Source organism: Varanus komodoensis, unplaced genomic scaffold (assembly GCF_004798865.1).
Source record: "Varanus komodoensis strain SLA01 unplaced genomic scaffold, ASM479886v1 scaffold14_1, whole genome shotgun sequence".
Classification (NCBI taxonomy): domain Eukaryota; kingdom Metazoa; phylum Chordata; class Lepidosauria; order Squamata; family Varanidae; genus Varanus; species Varanus komodoensis.
This window is the reverse complement of record NW_025335438.1, coordinates 2,908,181-2,930,516: the sequence shown is the minus strand read 5'-3', so window position 1 is coordinate 2,930,516 and position 22,336 is coordinate 2,908,181.

The following is a 22,336-nucleotide window of genomic DNA, read 5'->3' as shown; positions in this document are numbered from 1 at the left end:
ACAAATGTACACTTTTGAAAAATTTTCACAAATATGCTTTAATCAATGGGGAAAGAATGTGCACATTGCAATTGTACACATGATTATGGGATACATTTAGAAAAATATAAATGAAAATATGACCCTGGTCTAGACCATAATGCTGGTGAGGAAGCTTGGTGTTGTTGAATGAGCTTCAGGATGGAATTTGGAGAACTTTGGTAAGCCCAGATTTCATTGATATATATTCCCACTCCTGAAATTCTAGGTGTTCTGTAGTCTCCTGATCCAAGACAATTGGCTTCCTTGTTGTTGTGTGTGACACATATGTGCTTCCTATTTAATTCACCCAGTTTTGAGATGGTGTCCACAAATATGTATCTGGAGATTGGTATTTAGGCTGCCAAATAAGAGCTCACTATAGAAAAATACTGTGATAGCAGGTAAGTGTAATTCATCAGTCCCCAGAGTACATTACTGCAGTGTGCGCCAAGTTTGTTGGAGATTATGAAATACTTGATACATAATAGTTTTGAAAAGTTGGGAGAGGTTTGGAAGATAACTTACTTTCCATAGTATGGTATGAGGGATAGATTTACCTATTCTCATGTTTATTAAAACAAAACAAAACTCTCAAGTCCTTTTTGTTCCGATGATGAAACAGGGGGAATTTTGATATGTTCTTTCCAAACAAGCTTTGAAATTCCCACCCATCTGCACTAGCTAAATCCATTTGGTGCAGTTGTTCACAGCATGGAAAGGACAATGTTATACCCACCACCCTAGCTGTGAAAAATTAGAAGCCTGTCAGACAGGGAGAAAAAAAAGGTGGCACCCAAATTCAGTGCCAAAAACATGGCTGAACAAAAACCCAGATCAGTAAAGCCTGATTCAGATTCAAACCCAGATTCAAACCCAGACCTGTAAAGGCTCAGCAATCAAAGCTCTCTGCCTGGGTGGATGAATATCTAAGTTGGACTTGCTCATATTTATCTTCATGCAATTTTTCCATCCTGTTTTGGAGAAATCTCTGAATTTTGGTAAGTTTTTTCCCTCAAGCAACAATATCCTCAACATCCCTTCTATGTACAGATGTACATAGAAATCTGTTTGTCCCATTGTCATATCAGGTTTTGTAGGTTTTTGCAACCATAAAAAACTAATCCAAAACCTGTTTTCTAGTCATAAATGGAATGATTAAACATACCAATGAGATGAGCAAAAAGCCCTCAAACACCCTTTGACTGTATGAAAAGACCAGATTTACACTTGTTGTGGATTAGCAATTTATATCATAATGCTGAGACAGCCTTTAATCTTTCAGGTGCCAGAACATTTTTTTTTCTTGATTGTTGCTCCGGGCTGTGGTTGTTATCCTGAATATAAAATAGTTAAAAAAACCACAAATATATCTTTAGCTCAGTATCCTTAGCCCATCCAGTTATAACAGTTAATGGATTTAGCACATCTTATGCCATAAAAGTACCTATAGGAAGGCAATCTCTCTAAGCAACAAGTTGTTTAATATTGGAGGCTTGTGAAAAAATTTGTCTGGAAATTTGCGTCAAGCTACCTGATTTTAGATAAGATTAAGCCACTGCATGTCTGAAATGTATTGTTGATATGAAAGCTTTCAAGTATAACTGTTGCTGCACTTTGCCTCCCTTTCACTCAGAAAAAGAGTATTATTCATTAGAATAAATTCACATGCTGTTAAATTCATTCATATAGCCAGAAGCCTATAAAAAGAATATAGACTAAAGAGCAAGTTGAATAATGAGATCTAATCTATGTAAAATAAGCCCCAGAAGAAATGTCCTTTGCTTTGATAATTTCCCTTGAAACACGCTCTCCCACTGGAAATCACAATAGAACGAGAGCTTGGGAAAACTTGCCAGCCAAGCAAGGTTGCTTTTCTAGGAATAATAACTCCCCAAGCCAACCGACCTCATGATCCTAAGGAGAGTTTTTCATTAAGAGCAATAAAATCTCTTCGATTCCCTGAAGTTAAAGAGAAAATAGAGATTTTGGGGGGAACTCAGTGTATGCTCCCAATCTTCTCTTTATTTAAACGTACAGATGAAGTCTCAGCTTGTGGCCTTGGGTAGAAAAGGATCCAAAAGTCCATTCAGGAGCAGACAATAGCCCAGTGACAGCTTTGCTTCAAACATGTTTGACCACAAATTTCTGCTGTCCTGTGCAGTGGCAGATTGATGGGTCAGAGCATGGCCAATGAATACGTAGCATGAAGCCCAATCATCACCATATTTTACTTGCTATTTATGAATCTATTTAAAAGGACTTATGGGGATTTTCATGCGGTGCCTTTCCAAAGGACCTCAAAACACTGTGAGAAAAGGGAAGTTTCACTTCATACATTTTAAAAATGCCTCAATTTCTTTTAATTTACTCTTTTTAGTAGCCATGCTTAATGTGTTTTAATACAATATTAATAAAAAATAGAAATGCATTCCATGTATTGTGCACATAAAACCAAATCACAAGCAGGTAGGTATTTGAGTAATAATTAAAAGAAAATTATATAGTAAAACACAGGCCTTTGTATTTGTGAAGTCAGAAAGCAAGATTTCACTTTTCTATTTCCAGAAAAGAAAACAGCTCAATGCTATAAAAACCTATCCAAAAGTAAGTTCCATTAAGCTATATTCCAGGTCCATGTGTCCAGGACTGCAGGGATTAAATGTATGGAGCCAGCTGGACCTGGGGATCAGACTAGATGGCCTGGGAGGCCCCTTCTGACTCACTTTGTTTCCACATTTCTATGTCTCCATTTGTAGCCACCATGACACCTTAGTTAGTAAACCGCATACAATGTATATTAGGATAAATATATGTAAATACAAGCCATAAATAGGAACTATAGGTCCACATTATGCATTTTGTCCTCTTATTTTCTTGTTGTAAAGTAGAACACCCTATTTGTGCCCAAGAGTTGTTCCGTCGTCATTGCCCAACACAGACATGCCTTTTTTGGTGGGCTGGATGATGCCAATGGGCAGGAACATGTATGACAGGGCGTCAGTGGTGGGCTACAAAGAGAATCAGGTCTCCAACTAAACACCGGCTAGAACTGCTCTGGCTGGAACCTCAACTAGGAAACCTGCTTCTGTTCAGCTTTCCGGTATTATGCAAAAGCATTATGTGTTATGTAGCATTATCACTTCACAGATGAGTGAAGTTGCTCCCTTGTGAAAGCTCTGGAAAAGCCTCTGCCTAGGAAAAGCTTTCTAGGGAACACCCTAGGGTATTCTGGTATATTGTGAAGGAAACTGGTAGTCACCACAAAAGATGTGGCCCTCAGTGTTGACTACCATTTCCTCCCACAGGAGGAGGAGGAGGGAATGCATGCCAGCAGGGACAACAGGAAGTGGCTGGAATTTTTTCCACTACCTCCTAATTTGTTCTTATGTCCACTCTTGCTTTTATTCTTCCCAAGGATTTCACTGGAATTTCAATTCAATTGATTGCATGCATCTTGAATACATTCCTCTTTACATGGCTTGATTAAGGGCACATCTGCATAAAACGCAGCGTTGTTTGATGGAAAGAGTCCTAAAATTTCATAGTCTGGTGATGATGCTGAACATTCTCTGTCAGATATGCCAAGCTTACACCTCACAAAACTGCCATGCACAAGGCTTCCTGAGGAGAAGTAATGCATTTTAAATATGCTTAATTCTGTGGTATAGATATGGCCTTAGAGGTTGTGACGAGGAATTATTTTGTTCTGAGCACTTGGCTAAAGGCCTCATACCGATGGGAAGTCTTATTATTAGTATGAATTCTGAACTTAGAAGGACAAATTGTAATGGTTTCTGGGGTGTGAATCATGGGCAAACAGCACCCTATGTCTCAAAATATAACTGAAAGCACAACCATTTCTAAGAAGACATTATTTTGCAGCTATTGTATTTTAGTCCATAATGTCATTAGACACTTAAAGAGTCATGAAACAAGATATATAAATGGTAGCTTATCAGAGAAATGCTGACACCATAATAAAGAAATTGAATAATTAATATCAAATACATTGTTTTCTACTTGACAGAGTGTTCTGCTCGAGAGTATTATTATATTTGCACGATTCTATAGCACCCATCAATGTAATAGCCACCAAGATAATCACATATCTAGGGTGCTATGCATGACAGAAGACTGAAGGCTAAGCAGCTACAGGGCCTGAGAAATATAGAGCTTTTCATGATGAAGGCATTGTGTGTGTGTGTAATTGATCCACTTTATGTTGGAAAAAAATGGAATAACTTTTTAAAAGAAGCTAACCAAAGCTTAATTAATACAATAATTGGATGTACTTTTTAAGAAAGAGAGCTGGCAGGATGTGGTGCAGGATGGACAGAAGGAAGATATCCAGAAGATCTCCACTGAGGAGTTCCAACCAGCATAGCCAATGGTCAAAATGCTGGGAGTTGAAGTCCAAACTATCTGGAGATCTCCATCCTGCCCATCCCTAGTATAGATGGGCTAGTGGTTCAGCTATGTCAAAGCTAGCTTCCTAAATCTCTATGGGATAAAAAGTGGAAGTCCCTCACATTTATCAGTGAAACCAGCAACAGCAACTGGTGGCAACTAGGCCACCATTTTATATCCACCTTAATGCTTCAGGCACTCATATAATTTCAGTGCACAGAACTGTGTTCACAAGATCACAGTGGGGGAAATAAGCCATAGTGACTTGTTGACCCCACTCCCCCTGCAACACAAGCTGGTGGCATGCTGAAGTATTTGCATAAATACCATCACCAGGTTGGTTGCTGTGTCATGCAAATCCATCCTGCTTGGCTATTTATTATGCGGATAACAAGCAGCTAGAAAATGCGCCGTCTGGACATACTTTCTGCTTCTGTGTGTGCAGTGGGATTGAGGGAGATGAAAGAGCCAGTGTGGCAAAGTTGTGCACCCTCACTGGGATTCAGGAAATCCAGATTCTGCTCTTCATTTGGTCATGGAGTTCACTTAATGATTTTGGTTCAGCCATTGTCTGTCAGCCTAACCTACTCCACAGGGTTGCTGTGAGGATAAAATGGAGAGAAGCAAGACCATGCAAGTCATGCTCAGCTCTTTGTTGTCAAGAAAAAGGTGGAATGTAAATTAATAATAACATGAATACATATGAACTCATTTTTGAAAATTCAAAATATCTCATCTTCCCTCACAGGAGTATCAGAAGTGACCTAGGAAAATTCCTGGAAGAACTATGGCTGCAGCCCTTCCTCAGCAAGTTCTTTTTCTCATCTTGACCTCTTTCCAGGAAACAGTGGCCCCATTAAAATTTATTATGTTTCATTTCAACATTTCCTCTGGGCATTTCATAATGGTAAATACTTCTTTTTCTTCACAACCGCCCTGTAAGGCAAGAACCCGAGACATAATTGACTATCATAACTTCAGTCAGTAGCTGAGTGTGGATTTGTACAAAGGTCTTCCCAGTCCTAAGCCCAGCAACCAGTATGCCACATGCCAGATCTACAGTTCCTCATATTTAACATATTGGCTTAAAGGCAACCTTGGTCTGAATGCTTGACCTGTGAGCACTGCTATTGGTCACGAGCAGAAAGAAACTTGAATTATGCTTTTCCACAGTGATGTATCCAGAAAACAGATCTTGTGGAGGCCCTGCAATTCTGCTGGGACAGGTTGGTTTTGCCATGTGATTACAAAGGGGCAAAGCATGCGCCACTAAACATACCTGTACATTTCCTTGAATGCATTGTCCCTTGCAGTTGCATTTCACAGAAGTTAGAAGTCCACACAGAGAGACAGAAAATTCCTGGTAATGTGGTAGCACCAATGCAGGAAAGTGTTTTACTCAAGCTTCTCACAAAAAAACATTGTGGCGTCCAACAAAACTTGGTTTGAAGAAACTGTGATAATAGATAGACAGGGATATAGAAGTGGGAAAAAACAGATGCACAAACACTGAATAGAATTTCCAGCTAAGAATGTCATATTAAATTATTTCTGGTTTCACTGCGCTTATTACAACATTGACAACTGTACATGGCTTGCCAGGTTACAGAATGATTTCCTTCCATTTGGAAAGACTGGTGAAAATTCTGTGGAAAGTAGCAATCAGGTCCATGCAGCAGGGAGAGCAAAAAATGGTGCACATGGTTAGGATTTGGTGTTCTACAGAAGTACTTCGGAACAACTAGTACATACATCTAAGTGGGAAACAAGAAACCAGACATTTATTACAAACATTTGTGAGAAGTGGAGCCTTCAGTTTTGCTTACTGGGATGAAGTGCAGAAGTGCAGAGTGACTGTAAGGGCAGGCAGCCCTTAAGGGTCCAACCTTTGCAAGGCAACTCACATATTTAAAACCAGGAGAACAATACAAAATGAGTAAAATAAATGACCCCCAACCAAGAGTCATATACAAACATGCGTTCCAAGAAGGGCTAATTTAATTGAGGCTAAAGCCCCACTGACTAAAAACACCATCAAGAGATCGCCAACATAACCAAGTGGGTCTTAAGGGTTAAAGATGGGGCCTGATGGACCCCAGATACCAATTCATTCCAAAGCAAAGGGAGCACAGCTGAGAAGTCCTGTCCTTTGTGTTCCCTGCCGAACTGGTGAATAAGTGAAAAAGGGCTTCCATTGATGACCTCAAGGTGTGGACAGGCAGATATGGGAGAAAGTAGTCCTTCAAGTATCTCAGAAGCATTTATAGTCCTAAAGGTCCAAACCAGTATCTTAAATAGGAATCAAAATTAATTGATACCCAGTGCATGTGGAAATGTATAGGTGTCATGTGGACTGACTGCCTGGATGTCATCAGTATCTGGGGGAGTAAAACACTTTGTGCTGTCTGATGGAAATGTCCCATTCCAGTCCACTTAGTTTGCTCATGCCAAGTACTGGTTCATTCTTTTCATTTTTTGCTTTATGATCTTGCCTTGATTCATACTTCACATTCCATGTACAAAGTGCACGTGTTGTGCTATGTTGGGATTCCTTCCACCTCTGTGCACATCAGCCATTAGACATCCTCTCAGTTCTTATTTAGAAGCATCATCAGCAACAGTGTGGCTTGTGTTTGTCCCTTGCCCTTACTTAGTAGCTTATAAAGTGCCTGTCAGGGACTGTTTCCTCTCTCCAACAATTACCAGCACTGAGCCATTTCTTAACAAAACTCCCTTTATTCTTTCAACACATAAATCATCCAGTCAAGTCTCTGAGCATGCACAAAGCAGTTTGTTGAAGCCAATCAAGCAATCACTTCTCAAAATTCTCCTTATGAGCATACATCTGTCCGAAGCCTTGGGGGACAGTGAGCACACCTTTCTTCCGCATGCTTCTCATCCAGTCAGGCTTCTCGTCTCTCCTGTTGGCAAGCCACAGAGGCTAGCTTTGCTGGGAAGGACAACTTCCATTTGAACGTTCCCCAGTCCCAATGAGCCCTCGATTTCCTGCATCTTCATATGGTTTCCAGAGTCTGCCAGGCCTGCCTCCACTTCTGTCCTTGAGCTAATCATCTCTGCCACTTCCCCATTTGTGTCCCAGGATGTGGAGCGTCACGCTGCTCCGCAATCCACTGTAATATTGATCTTCAAAATCTGAGTCGGCAAAAGTGGCATGGCCAGCTTCCCATGGGAGCACTTGCCAAGGCCCACCATCCTCCTTGCTCCCAACAGTGCCTTTCAACCTGGAAGGTCGGGGTGGGGTCTCATCCTCTGGCAGCATCTCTTGTTTCATTTTGGATTGCTTAATCAAAGAGTTTTCCAGATAAGAAAATTCAGAAGTGAATTTCCACATCCTTCTGCTGCATAGTGCTAACAAGTACAATTTATTTATTTATTTATTTATTTATTTATTTATTTATTTATTTATTTAAACATTTTTATGCCGCCCCATTCGCCGAAGCCTCGGGGCAGCTTACAACAACAAATTAAAATAACATTTTAAAATATATACATTAAAATACAAATATATAATATAAAACATACAATATAAAACAAGCCGCAATTCCAAGCAGTTTGCCGCATCCTACATTTGCATAAACTGAAGGATATCCATCTTAGCCTGGCTAGAAAGTGTACTGGTCTCAGCTAGTTCCAGCCTTATCAGAACAATGGTGTCTATGTGAACTTTGATAAAAGTGATTTTATTTGCAAAATGTTCAGCAAATTGCTCACACAGGATTTTGAAAGTTCCAGTTGCTTTATCTTCTACTATAGAGTCTTCCACCTCCTGAAAAGGCTCTTCTGGAAGACCTTGAGGTGATAGAGGTAGTGATGCAGGAAGATCTCATTTACCCCTGAGCTCCCAAGTAGGGGTAAATGAGAAATTTGCTTCTGTTTGTTTTGTATCAGGTTTTACCAAGTCCACACCTTCAGAACTGAACATGGACTTGGGTGCAACCTGCATTCAAAGTTCGTACATTTCTAAATATTCAGTAAGATTCCTCTTCACCCAAAATTGTGCTTGAAACATACGTACATCTGAAAAATGTTCATGCAAAAATATGAACTTTTGAAAATTGTACACAAATATGCTTTATTTGATGGGAGAAAAAATATACATGTCAAAGATGCACACAATTGAAACAAAAGGTAGATGAGAGGGTTTGCAGGAGAAAAAAATGAAGGTTGCAGTTTGATATTGATATGGCATTCAGAGAATGCAATTGAGTTCAGGTTTCAGAAATTTGTATATTCTTACATACCAGGGAGTCTGCATAGCTCTAGAATAGGTACAAAGACATTTGGAACTAATCAAATTGGGAGCCTTGTACACCCTCTCATTCCAAAGACAGACCAGAACCTCAGCAGAATTCATATTCAACTTGCAGGAAATTCTCCAGAGACCTCAGGAAAACATCCAGATTAAATAGACTTTGGGCAGAGCACTAGATGTAGTTGTCCACCTCTGCAGAAGCTAGAGGCTGCTTGATGATCAAAACTAATCAGGTAAAGAACTGTCCATGCCAACTGAGTTATTACTGGTTTTCCAACCCTAGATCATTTTCACTCTAGTCACCCTCACCCAGCTTGTCTTCCCTGTTAGATCTTTTGTTGTTGTTGTTAGTCGCGAAGTCATGTCCGACCCATCGTGACCCGATGGACAACATTCCTCCAGACCTTCCTGTCCTCCACCATCCCCTGAAGTCCACTTAAGCTCACCAACTGCTTCAGTGACTCCACTAGCCACCTCATTCTCTGCTGTCCCCTTCTTCTTTTGCCATCTATTGCTCCCAGCATTAGACTCTTCTCCAGGGAGTCCTTCCTTCTCATTAGGTGGCCAAAGTATTTGAGTTTCATCTTCAGGATCTGGCCTTCTAAAGAGCAGCCAGGATTGATCTCCTCTAGGACTGACCAGTTTGATCGTCTTGTGGTCCAAGGGACTCGCAGGAGTCTCCTCCAGCACCACAATTCAAAGGCCTCAGTTCTTCAGTGCTCAGCCTTCCTTATGGTCCAACTTTCACAGCTATACATTGCAACTGGGAAAACCATAGCCTTGACTATATGCACTTTTGTTGGCAGGGTGATGTCTCTGTTTTTAGTATGCTGTCTAGATTTGCCATAGCTTTCCTGCCCAGGAGCAAGCGTCTTTTAAGTTCTTGGCTGCAGTCCCCATCTGCGGTGATCTTGGAGCCCAGGAAATCTGTCACTACCTCCATTTCTTCCAATCTATTTGCCAGGAAGTGAGAGGACCGAATGCCATGATCTTAGTTTTCTTAATGTTGACTTCCAAGCCAACTTTTGCACTCTCCCCCTTCACCCGCATCAAGAGGCTCGTTAGTTCCTCTTCACTTTCTGCCATTAGAGTGGTATCATCTGCATATCTGAGGTTGTTATTTCTCCCAGCAATCTTCATTCCAACTGGTGATTCATCTAGGCCTGCCTTTCTCATGATGTGCTTTGCATATAAGTTTAATAGGCAGGGTGACAGTATACAGCTTTGCCGAACTCCTTTCTCAATTTTGAACCAATCAGTGGTTCTGTGTCCGGCTCTCACTGCTGCTTCTTGACCTGCATATAGGTTTCTCAGGAGGCAAATAAGATGATCTGGTACTCCCATACCCTTACGAACTTGCCACAATTTGTTGTGATCCACACAATCAACAGTTTTAGTGTAGTCAATGAAGCAGAAGTAGATGTTTTTCTGGAACTCCCTGGCTTTCTCCATAATTCAGCATATGTTGGCAATTTGCTCTCTAGTTCCTCTCCCTCTTCGAAATCCTGCCTGTACTTCTGGTAGTTCTCGGTCCACATACTGCTGGAGCCTAGCTTGTAGGATTTTGAGCATAACTTTGCTAGCATGTGAAATGAGTGCAATGGTGCGGCAGTTTGAACATTCTTTGGCATTGCCCTTCTTTGGGATTGGAATGTAAACTGACCTTTTCCAATCCTGTAGCCACTGTTGCATTTTTAGATCTTAGTCTATTGGATAATGAAAATACACATCTGAATGTTAAGTTAAAGTTGACAGAAGAGTCTATGCTGGCAACAGCTGAGAAGTTTCTGCTGTACGTGGAAAAAAGATGTAGAAATGGGAAGAAGAAGAGGATAGGGGGAAAAATCCATAGTGCTAAGGAGCCTTAAAGATTCTCTACCATTTGGGGCTTACGTGCTTATAGCACAATCGTATACATTTCTAATCAGAAATAAGTTCCAGTGAGTCCAATGAAGCTTGCTCTCAGGTAAATGTGCACAGGATTGCAGCCTTAATAAGAGTTCAGTGTAAATTAGATTACAACTCCATGATGCATTCAGCAATACTGAACTATAATGTAGTGCTTTACATTTTTCTCCAAGTCTTTGTTCTGAGGGAAAATTCAGAAACATTGTTATCTCATCCTTTCATTGTAAATACATTCAAGCAATACCAGCAAATTTTGTCAACACATATTGTATTTATGTTTAAGTGATGAAATCAAGTAATCATTGTATCCATTTTCTTAGATAGAATTATTCACCCTATCCAGTTTGGAATCATTTTATATCTATCTACGCACAAATCTGTTTTGAATTATTATTGTCAAGGTTATGCTATCAAAAGCTTATCTAATAGAAAAATTGCTTTCAAAAGATTGAAGACAATGGATTCTGCATAAAAGAACCTTACAAATACACAACTGATCTGAGCAACTAGATGATGACTGCTGTGGGCTCTGGATTGCCTTTGTAGTTCTGAAGACGGTCTAACATTATTTAATTAGCTAAAAATTTCCTGTCTCTTGAGAACTGGAAACCCAATGAAATGTCAACTGTGCTGTCACTCTCCTTGAGGCTAAACTCATTAGAACAAAGACTGGAGATAAAAATAGTCCAAGAGACAGAGTATTTGGTTGCATACCAGAGGGCCACACACCTTATGCCTTAGAAATCCAGATGTCAAGCCAGGCGTATTGTGTTTTGGGGGGATCTGGCTTCTTTAGAATTTTAGCATTTTTCTTTTATGCAAAATTCTACTGCACACAATTAAATAGCATATAAAACTGTATTGGTGGTTGCCAACTTATCAGCTTGCACTGTTTAGTGCAGAATATGGTCTTAATTATGACAGAAGAGTGCTGTAATACCTTGTATATCTTTGCACTAAAAATGAATTGTTTTCTCCCTTAGAAGTCAGGGACAGGGATTATATTTATAAAGGGGCAGGGGTTAAAAAAAGACAATGCATTATCTGAATTATAAATGATATTTCAAAATGCACATGCTTATTATGAAGAGTAATAAAATCTGGCATTTTCTATTGTCAGATGGTTTATAAAGGCTAAATTTCTTGATTTATTTAAATAGACAGGAAAGCGCAAACTACAAAAAAAGTGCTATACACTGAAGGCATGTGAATTACCTCCTTCCCAAGGATAATGCAAATTAGAAGTGTGTAAAGCTTTGTCTGCACCTGGGATCTTTAATGAGGATAAAGAAAAATCAGACAGAAATTCTCCTGGGAACTGAGAGGATCGTTATTTGAATAACCTGCAGTGAATTCTAATCAATGCGACGTGACTTTGAAAATGAATGTGGTCTTTCTACCTGCTGTACTCAAGCCATAATATTAATCATAACTTCATGGTACAGTAAAGCCTATGACAAATGGGTATTCAGTGGACTAACGCTAAGACCATTTGCAGTAGGGAAAGGCTATGTTTATACATCTGTGTGTGTGTGTGTGTGTTAGTTGGATGGTGTTTTCAACATGCATTTTGTTTAAAGAAACAAAAATTGATTGGAAATGCAGGTAAAAATTTACATTGTTTTCCATCAGAAGTGACATCTATAACTCAGTCTGTATTTTATTCTGCTGAGGATGCTGTTAAGCACTGCAATTTACCAGAATCCCTGTATTTAGTTGGGAGATAAAATTTCCAAGACTGATATTATTTGTTCCACAAATGTCTACAGACTGGATTTAAATAAAATTTCTTCTTCTGTAAGGTGATTGCTAACACCTATTTCACTGTGGATATTCTTGCAGTAGCTTAGTGGTCTGGGCACAACAAACAAGCTTCAAAATTTATGTTTGTTAACAGAACCATTAGAAGTGCACCAAAAATTTTGCATAAAACAAAACTCAAACTGACCATTGTGGCTGTCCTGAATCAGTCATTCAAGCACCATGATTTTAAAGATCTGGCCAGTGTGTCCATTTTTCAAAAGCTCCAAACTCTGTTTACAGGCCAGCAACTGAATGAAAACAGTTCTGATTAGCATGTGCATATATGTTTCATTTTTTCACAAAATCCTGTTTGTCATACCTTTGCCTCACCAGGCCTGGTCAAGTAGCATGTATGTGATAAGGATGGGTGAGAGCTTGATTTCAGTTCATGTGTTACCAGGATTTACACGACTTGGAACAGACACTCAAACAGAATTGCATACGTATACAATCTTGCAATGTGAATCACAGAGCACCACCCCAATATGTGCAATGGTATGTCTACATTGGAAAATCCACATGAAAAAGTGTACTTTTGAATTAATTTGATAAATATGCACAATTGATGCACATATTTGGCATAAGATGCATGAAAATAAATACAATTTTTCAAGCAAAAAGGAAATCTGATCTGGGTGTGATATAAATGAGCTTGGAAATAAAATGTGGAGTCTTTGATTATTTTAATTTTATTTGAGTGTTGCTTATACACACATTTCTAGTTGTGCATACAGTATATGCTCCTCTCAATCTGGCTTTTCAAAATTGGATTTGAGACCTAGAACTGTCTCTATCGATCTATCTATCTATCTATCTGTCTATCTGTCCATCCATCCATCCATCCTAAACTCCTCTTTGATGTCTTGTCCCCATCCCTCATTAAACCATGGTCTGTGCACTCAATCCAACCCTCCTGGTGTATGACCTTGCTACAAAGAGCGATACTGCGAGAAGATCTACCCTTCAGATCCTGGCTCCAGGGTCAGCAGCAGGCAGTGATCAAGAGAACATTTCTCTGTTGAAAGGGGGACAGTGTTTAAAGGGCTGTTCAGCTCAGGCCTTGTTTAGGGGTAAAGAGCTAGAAGACAGAGCAGTGGGGGCCTTGAAGTTGCCCATCCATAGCAGCCATGTAGATCATCTGGTCACAATCTTCCTCACTACGATAAGTCCATCTATCTAAACTGACACCTAGAGCACCTTTAAGGGGGGATTGTATTTCTATTTCAATTAGATCAAATGTATTCCTATTAAATTACAGTAATTATATCTAAATGTGCATCTTTTCAATTAGCACATGTAAATTTTATGCAAATATGTACCCTCCTTTGGGGTGACGCATCTCGTTTTTGCATTGAGTAAGTAGCTATCCTCTATCACATACACATTATTAACCTTGTAAACCATTCTGAGAGCCAAATCAGCTATGGAAGACAGTATATACAAGCCTATATAAAATAAATTTTAAAAAATTATTACATGACATTACATTTACATCCTGCCTTTCTACTTCATTGCAAGTAAACTAAGGTGTCTTATAAGTTTTTGATTCTGTCCATTTTGTCCTCATGATATGAACTATAGGTTTACTATAATTAATATGCAATCATATTTTTAGCAATATGTGATTTATATAAATCCCAATAATGTCACTGTGACATAACTCAGGCTGAGAGACAATGACTGGCCCAAAATCATTGAATGAGCTTCCTGGCTAAGTAGGCACTAGAGTCAGGATCTCCCAGCTTCCTGTCCAGCACTGTAACCATTATATCACACTGTACTGAAGTGCTCTTGTTGCTGATCAGTTCTTCCATAAATTGCTCTAAGTGCCTTGCTATCTGAAGAAGAGGGTACAAATCCTTGAAATTAATAAAAGAAATGAACCATGTGGGGTGACAGCAGTGGTAATTTTAGTGAGCTTCTGAATTTTTATGGGAATCACTGATGGTACAAGGCAAAAAAGGTATATCAAAACAACAAAAAGGGTGCATAAAAATAACAAAACAGTTTTGGTCTGCTTGACTCCGGACTTTCTCCACAGAGTTTCACCTTGGATAAAATGCCTGAAAACCTTCAAGTAAAGCTCAAATCATTCTTGATGAATTGGCTGATGAAATTTCTCCAACACTTTCTGTGCATGCTGTTGCCAGACTTTTCAAAGGTAACATTTACTATAATTGTGGACAGATCTGTGGATTGACAGATTAGCTAACTGAATATATATGGTGCAGTCTGGTATCAATCTGAAGAACAGACAATAACATCCTTTATGAAAAACTTGATTTATTATTTGATATTGTTGCCCAGTTTTTCTTTCCTATGGATAGTGATGCAGTGCTAAGTTTTGGAGTGACAGTTCCCTTAATCAGACTCCAAAGGAGAAGCCAAAATTACAAATAGTGGTGTTGATCTTTTCCTAGGGAGATGAGGGTAATAGAGAATGGGTGGTAGCTTCAATGCCTTCTCTTTCCTCAGGACTCTATGGTATTTTCATGCCAACAACTGTGAAATGTAGATCTCAGGTCCTGATGACTGGAGATACTGAAATTAAGCATACAAAGAACAGACTGTTGATTTTCTCCATGGTTTTAGGAAAGCAAAGGTACCACACAGAAATATCACACCTGGAGCCAGATGATACAATAGATGAATGAGGATAAGAAATCACCATGGTTTCTTGTGATGTCCAAACCTGAGGTGTGTCTGAGTGTGCATTTGGCATGGAAGTTCTGAACTAGGTCAATCCTGATCAAAAATGAATTGAAATGTATTTCTAGGATATCTACAGAGCTAGACAGAATTGCAGCCCATGCTACTGAAATACTTTATACAAGTACACTCAGTAGGAAGTCCCTGTGAGTTACCTGAGTTTACTCACACAGAAGCAAGCATAGGATTGCATCCTGCCTCTGCTGTACTATTCTATATTTCTGAAGGTTTGAAGCAAATGAGAAAGAAACCGCTTCCACATGTGGTAAATCCTGTGGTGAACTAGTGAAATAGTATCTCATCCTGACAGATGCACAAACACATCTTTCTTTCTGTGATGCCTCTCCTCCCCTCTCCTCCCCTCTCCTCCCCTCTCCTCCCCTCTCCTCTCCTCTCTTTCCTAGACAACTGCAAGATTACAGGAAAGAATATACAGGATATGCCAGATTAACACTGATCATCCTTCCCTGACATGTTTTTAGGAAGAATGTTTGTTTGTGAGGGACAAGGGTTTGAAACTGGGTGAAATCTGATGTGATTTTCAAATTAATAATATAATTAATACTGGTTTCTGTAAATGACATTGATATTTTCTTAAGTAGTAGACTGCCAGGTTCAAGGCTGTGTTTAATTCAACTGGCCCTTTTGTTCCCTGAAATGGGTGTAACTAACCTACCAAGATTGTGCTTGGATGCTCTGATGAGCCCCAGTCTGCTAAACTATAATTTATTTAGGAAATTTATAGGCCATCCATCACTGCCATCTCTGGACAGCTTACAGAATTATTCTAAATCCTAAACAAAATAAATTAGCTATTCCATGAACTGAGCATAAAACTGACATATTTAAAATAAATTAAATAAATCATATGCAATTAAAATTGGTTGATGTTAAAATATTGATCAAATAAAAAGGCCTCGACCTGGCGCCGAAAAGCATATAATGACGGCGCCAGGCGGACCCCTCTAGGGAGCACATTCCATAGTCGGGGCGCCACCACAGAGAAAGCTCTCCTCCGAGTACTCTGTCTCCGGACCTCTTTCAAGGAGGGTTCCCTGAGGAGGGCCTCTGCTGCCGATCCGCTGCAGAGATCTGTTCCTCTGTTCCAGCTCTTCTCTTCCTTCCAAGGAGACATGGACAATGGCTTTCTAACTAAAAGGCTTTATTCTATTAATGCTCTCCAGCCAAGCTAGTTTTAAAGTACAAATGAAAACTATTATACAAGTTGGGAACACCAGAAACAAGGAAAGTTAGCATAGTGGCCTATAGAGAAATGTGGCCTAATGATAAGAAGCTGATTCCAAACCTCTCCTTCCTTCTAATTTAACGCAACCATACCACAGCCTCCAGCCAGATCCTCCTGCCCAAGGCTCAGGCACTTAGAGCCCTTGACACTTCTCAGCTCCTTACCTGATGCCAGGCTGGGATTCATGGGATTTGAAATGCACTGCTCCTCATTTGCATACTCACTGAGTTTTCCCACAGTATGTGAACTTGACTGATTCTCAAAAACTGCCTGACTTAATTCAGAGTTTTCTGGCCTTGGCATTTCAACTGTGGAACCAAACCCCTTCTATTTTTCAGATTCAGAATCTGTTCCCACATCCCCTGACGGTCCTTCTGCAGGAAGAATGGGTCCAGTCCCTACATTCTCTTCACACCACATACTTCAGCTTTTCTGCCACAGTTTTCATTTACTTTAGGACCCATGCTTCTGTGATGATAGATTATTTTAATATTAAAAGCCCTATGGATTCCAGTGGAGCTGACTTCCAAGTGTCGGACTGTAGCTTTACATTTCCTGTTTCATAGGATGGTCATGAATTGCAAGCAGACATCTGTCTGCTATAAGCTCAGTACTCAGATAATTTTATCATTGCTCTTTCTTCTCATTGCAATCTTAAATCCTATTAATAGAATGTTTTTGAGTGTGCCAATCATTATTTAGCCAAAACAACAACACCTAGGAAAAGGGGGAAGTATTTACATGCTTGTGCAAATTAAAAGGTTTACAGAAGTTTTGGGCTTTTCAGAAAATAAACTCACAGGGAGAACCACCCAATAAAACCAAGAACACAGCAAGGCTGTAGACATCTGTGATAGCAGGGAGGGAGGGAATACAGACTGAACCTAGCAACATGAAGCAAGATTCAAACTGCTGAAGCAGAACAATTGTATTGACTGATTGAGCAAGGGGAAGTAAGAGGGAGAAGAAAGTGAGAAAGAAGAAACTGATTGATGAAACTGGGCAGGGAAAGAAGAGATGAAAAAGGGCAAACATCTCCTTTAAAACTCCAAAGGGACACCTACACACACAGCCAAATATACCTATGTGATGTTGCTACTTAATATGGATTATTATTTGGACATGGAAAAAAATATAAAACAGGAGATAGAACTGAACATCTTGGAGGAATGCTTACTGTAACTCTGGACACCATACTACACACCATATTGCAACATTTTGCTGTAGGTCCTCTTTCTACCTTCTCTTCTAGGCTTCCTAAATAGATGTCCCATATTGCTATCTCTTTTGCAACAATTAGAACATAAAATAATTTGGTTTAGCTAGCCCTAAATCCCCCTTCATGGATCACTGCATTGTCATGGTGAAGGGGCTTGTATAGTTCAATGAAGCTATGAGCTATGCTGTGCAGGGCCACCCAAGACGGACAGGTCATAGCAGAGAGCTCCGACAAAACATGATCCACTGGAGAAGGAACTGGCAACCCATCTTTGCCATGAAAACCCCATGGACAGTATCAACAGGCAAAGAGATATGATGCCAGGAGGATGAACATCTCAGGTTGGAAGGTGTCCAATGTGCTACTGGGGAAGGGCAGAGAGCTAGGACTAGTAGCACCAGAAAGAATGAATGACTGGGTCAAAGCCAAAAGGACACTCAGTTGCGAATGTATCTGGTGGTGAAAGGAGAGTTGGATGCTATAAAGATCTATACTCCATAGGAACCTGGAATGTAAGATCCATGAATCAAGGCAAGCTGGATGTGGTCAAACAAGAGACGACAAGACTGAACATTGACATCTTAGGAATCAGTGAACTAAAATGGACAGGAATGGGTGAATTTAATTCAGATGACCATCAGATATACTACTGCGGGCAAGAATCCCTCAGAAGAAATGGAGTAGCCTTCATAGTAAATAAAAGAGTAGGAAAAGCAGCACTGGGATACAATCTCCAAAATGACAGAATGATCTCAGTTCGAATCCAAGGCAAACCATTCAACATCACAGTAGTCCAAGTCTATGCCCCAACCACTGGTGCTGAAGAGGCTGAAGTTGACCGGTTCTATGAAGGCCTACAATACCTTCTAGAATTAACACCAAAAATGATGTCCTTATCATTATGGGTGATTGGAATGCTAAAGTAGGAAGCCAAAAGGTAACTGGAATAACAGGCAAGTTTGGCCTTGGAGTACAAAATGAAGCAGGGCACAGGCTGGTAGAATTTTGTCAAGAAAATACAATGGTCATAGCAAACACTCTTTTGCAACAACCCAAGAGACGATTCTACACATGGACATCACCTGATAGTCAACACAGAAATCAGATTGGCTATGTGCTCTCCAGCCAAAGATGGAGAAGCTCTATACAGTCAGTAAAAACTAGACCAGGAGCTGACTGTGGCTCAGATCATGAGCTTCTGGTTGCAAAATTTAGGCTTAAATTGAAGAAAGTGGGGAAAAGCACTAGGCCACTCAGGTATGACCTAAATCATATTCCTGATGAATATACAGTAGAGGTGACAGATAGATGTAAGGAATTAGATCTGATAGACAGAGTGCCTGAAGAACTATGGATGGAGGTTCTCAACGTTGTACAAGAGCTAGCAACTAAAACCATCCCAAAGAAAAAGAAATGCAAGAAAGCAAAACGGCTGTCTGAGGAAGCTTTACAAATAACTGAGGAAAGAAGGAGCATGAAAGAAAAGTGAGAAAGGGAAAGATACACCCTATTGAATGCAGAATTCCAGATAATAGCTAGAAGAGATAAGAATGCTTTCTTGAATGAACATTGCAAAGAAATAGAAGAAAACAATAGAATAGTGAGGACCAGAGATATCTTCAAGAAAATTGAGGATATGAAGGGAACATTTCATGCAAAGATGGGCATGATAAAGGACCAAAATGGCAGGGACCTAACAGAGGCAGAAGAGATTAAGAAGAGGTGGCAAGGTTACACAGAAGAACTATACAAGAAAGAGTTTAACGTCCCTGATAATCACGATGGGGTGGTCACTGACCTTGAGCCAGGCATCCTGGAATGTGAAGTCAAATGGGCCTTAGGAAGTCTGAGCAACATCAAAGCTAGTGGAGGTGATAGTATTCCAGCTGAGCTATTCAAAATCTTAAAAGACGATGCGGTAAAAGTGCTACACTCAATATGCCAGCAAATTTGGAAAACTCAACAGTGGTCACAGGATTGGAAAAGGTCAGTTTATATTCCAATCCCAAAGAAGGGCAATGCCAAAGAATGTTCAAACTACCGCACCATTGCACTCATTTCACATGCTAGCCAAGTTATGCTCAAAATCCTACAAGCTAGGCTCCAGCAGTATGTGGACCGAGAACTACCAGAAGTACAGGCAGGATTTCGAAGAGAGAGAGGAACTAGAGGTCAAATTGCCAACATATGCTGAATCATGGAGAAAGCTAGGGAGTTCCAGAAAAACATCTACTTCTGCTTCATTGACTACACTAAAACTGTTGATTGTGTGTATCACAACAAATTGTGGCAATTTCTTAAGGGTATGGGAGTACCAGATCATCTTATTTGCCTCCTGAGAAACCTATATGCGGGTGAAGAAGCAACAGTGAGAGCCGGACACAGAACCACTGATTGGTTCAAAATTGAGAAAGGAGTTTGGCATGGCTGTATACTGTCACCCTGCCTATTTAACTTGTATGCAGAGCATGTCATGAGAAAGGCAGGGCCAGATGAATCACCAGTTGGAATGAAGATTGCCGGGAGAAATATCAACAACCTCAGATATGCAGATAATATCACTCTAATGGCAGAAAGTGAAGAGGAACTAAAGAGCTTCTTGATGCAGGTGAAGGAGGACAGTGCAAAAGTTGGCTTGGAAGTCAACATTAAGAAAACTAAGATCATGGCATTCGGTCCTCTCACTTCCTGGCAAATAGATGGGAAGAAATGGAGGTAGTGACAGATTTTATTTTCCTGGGCTCCAAGTTCACCGCAGATGGGGACTGCAGCCAAGAAATTAAAAGATGCTTGCTCCTGGGGAGGAAAGCTATGGCAAATCTAGACAGTATACTAAAAAGCAGAGACATCACCCTGCCAACAAAAGTGCGTATAGTCAAGGTTATGGTTTTCCCAGTTGCAATGTATAGCTGTGAAAGTTGGACCATAAGGAAGGCTGAGCGCTGAAGAATTGATGCCTTTGAATTGTGGTGCTGGTGGAGACTCCTGCAAGTCCTATGCTGGGAACATAGATGGCAAAAGAAGAAGGGGACGGCAGAGGATGAGGTGGCTAGATGGAGTCACTGAAGCAGTTGTTGTGAGCTTATGTGGACTCTGGGGGATGGTAGAGGACAGGAAGGCCTGGAGGAATGTTGTCCATGGGGTTGCGATGGGTCAGACACGACTTCATGACTAACAACAACAACAACAAAACCCTAAATCATAATGATTCAGAGCATTTAACAATTTTGAACATGCATATGAAACAATGTTCTGCCGAATCCGTTTCCTTTTTGCATAGTTTCTATTGGGCTTATTCCCAAGTACGTAGGATCATGATCTTTGTTAACAGAAAGTGCAGTTATGTAACTAGTGGCATCCTGGCTAAGGAGAAGCAGGAACTTCTGCCTTGCAGGGTGGCATATAGAATGGCAGTGCAATCCTGTTCCCCTGGTCCAGTAAGGCAGGGTTGGTTTATACAAGCAAGCAAGCAAGCAAGCAGACTTAAAGGACTCCCCAAACCAGTATATGATAGCATTGCTGGGAGATGTGATTTAAAAAAAATCTGAGCATGCCTATGCTCTTGGGGCTTCCTAAAGTAATTATCTGGATGCTAGCCCCAGAGTTGCAATAGCAAAAGTTTTATTTGCTGGTCAAGGACTATATCTGTAATGCTAAATCCATTTGCTTCAATGGAACTTACTGCTTTTGGAAGGATAATGGATTTGGGTGTCTCACACTATTTACATGGTGTTAGCAGCAGGAATTTGTGAGTCATCTGACACTATGGTGAACATCCAATGGACTTTCAGAAGTCACCTCCCTGGATTCCAATATATCAGCCCTATGCTGGCACTGCCTGTTGCTGCTGTATAAGGCAAGTCAGCTTGCAGACATCCTTCTGTAAGAGAGGCTGTGGTCTGCACATATAAGCAAAAAAACCAAACCAAACCAAACCAAAACCTAAAAAATGTGTGCAGATCATGCAATTTGCACTATTTGCAGTTTAGTGTGATAAGCACAAGTCACATGCAGAATTGTGTAGTTTCCAGTTTACACAAATAGAGCAAATAGCATGATTAGTGCAAATTTCCTTAACATCTGATAAAAATGTACAAACTATGGCCTTCCATCTGTAGAAAAAAAAAGTTCTTAACTTGGACCGCTTCTAATCAACACTTGGGCAGGAAGTCTCTGGAGCTCAAAGGAACTGGATTTTCCAGTTAATATACTCGTATCATTAGGGTTTCACTCATGACACTGAAGATGTGCAAGGAATCCAGCTTGTAGGTGGGATTCTGTCAGTCTCTTGGCTCAATTCCTTGGACTCTGTCCCACTTTCTTTCTGCCCTCTGCCTGACTTGCTGTTTCCTTGCCAAGCGTCTCATGGGTACCTGGCAGGAAGCAAGCTCACTATTGCATACAACATATTGCTTGTGCAGGGTTGTGCAGACACTACACCACACTCTGTGGCACAAGGGACAGCCTCTTGTGCACATATTGTCACACAGCACAAAAACATTCAGTGTAGATATTGTTATCTGCTTCTTGGCATGTTTGCATTGCGTTTGTGAGATCTTATGAAAAAATGAAAATGTTGCACATGTGCAACATGAAACATGCCAACTAAGTGTATAAAAATGGGAACTGAGGTGGGAAAGAAGATTTGCACACAAATTACAACTACAGTACAGTTTGCGCAAACTACCTTGGGTGCCATGCAGGTGCCAATGGGTTGTCCATCAGCACAAATTGCTGGCAGCAGGAACTG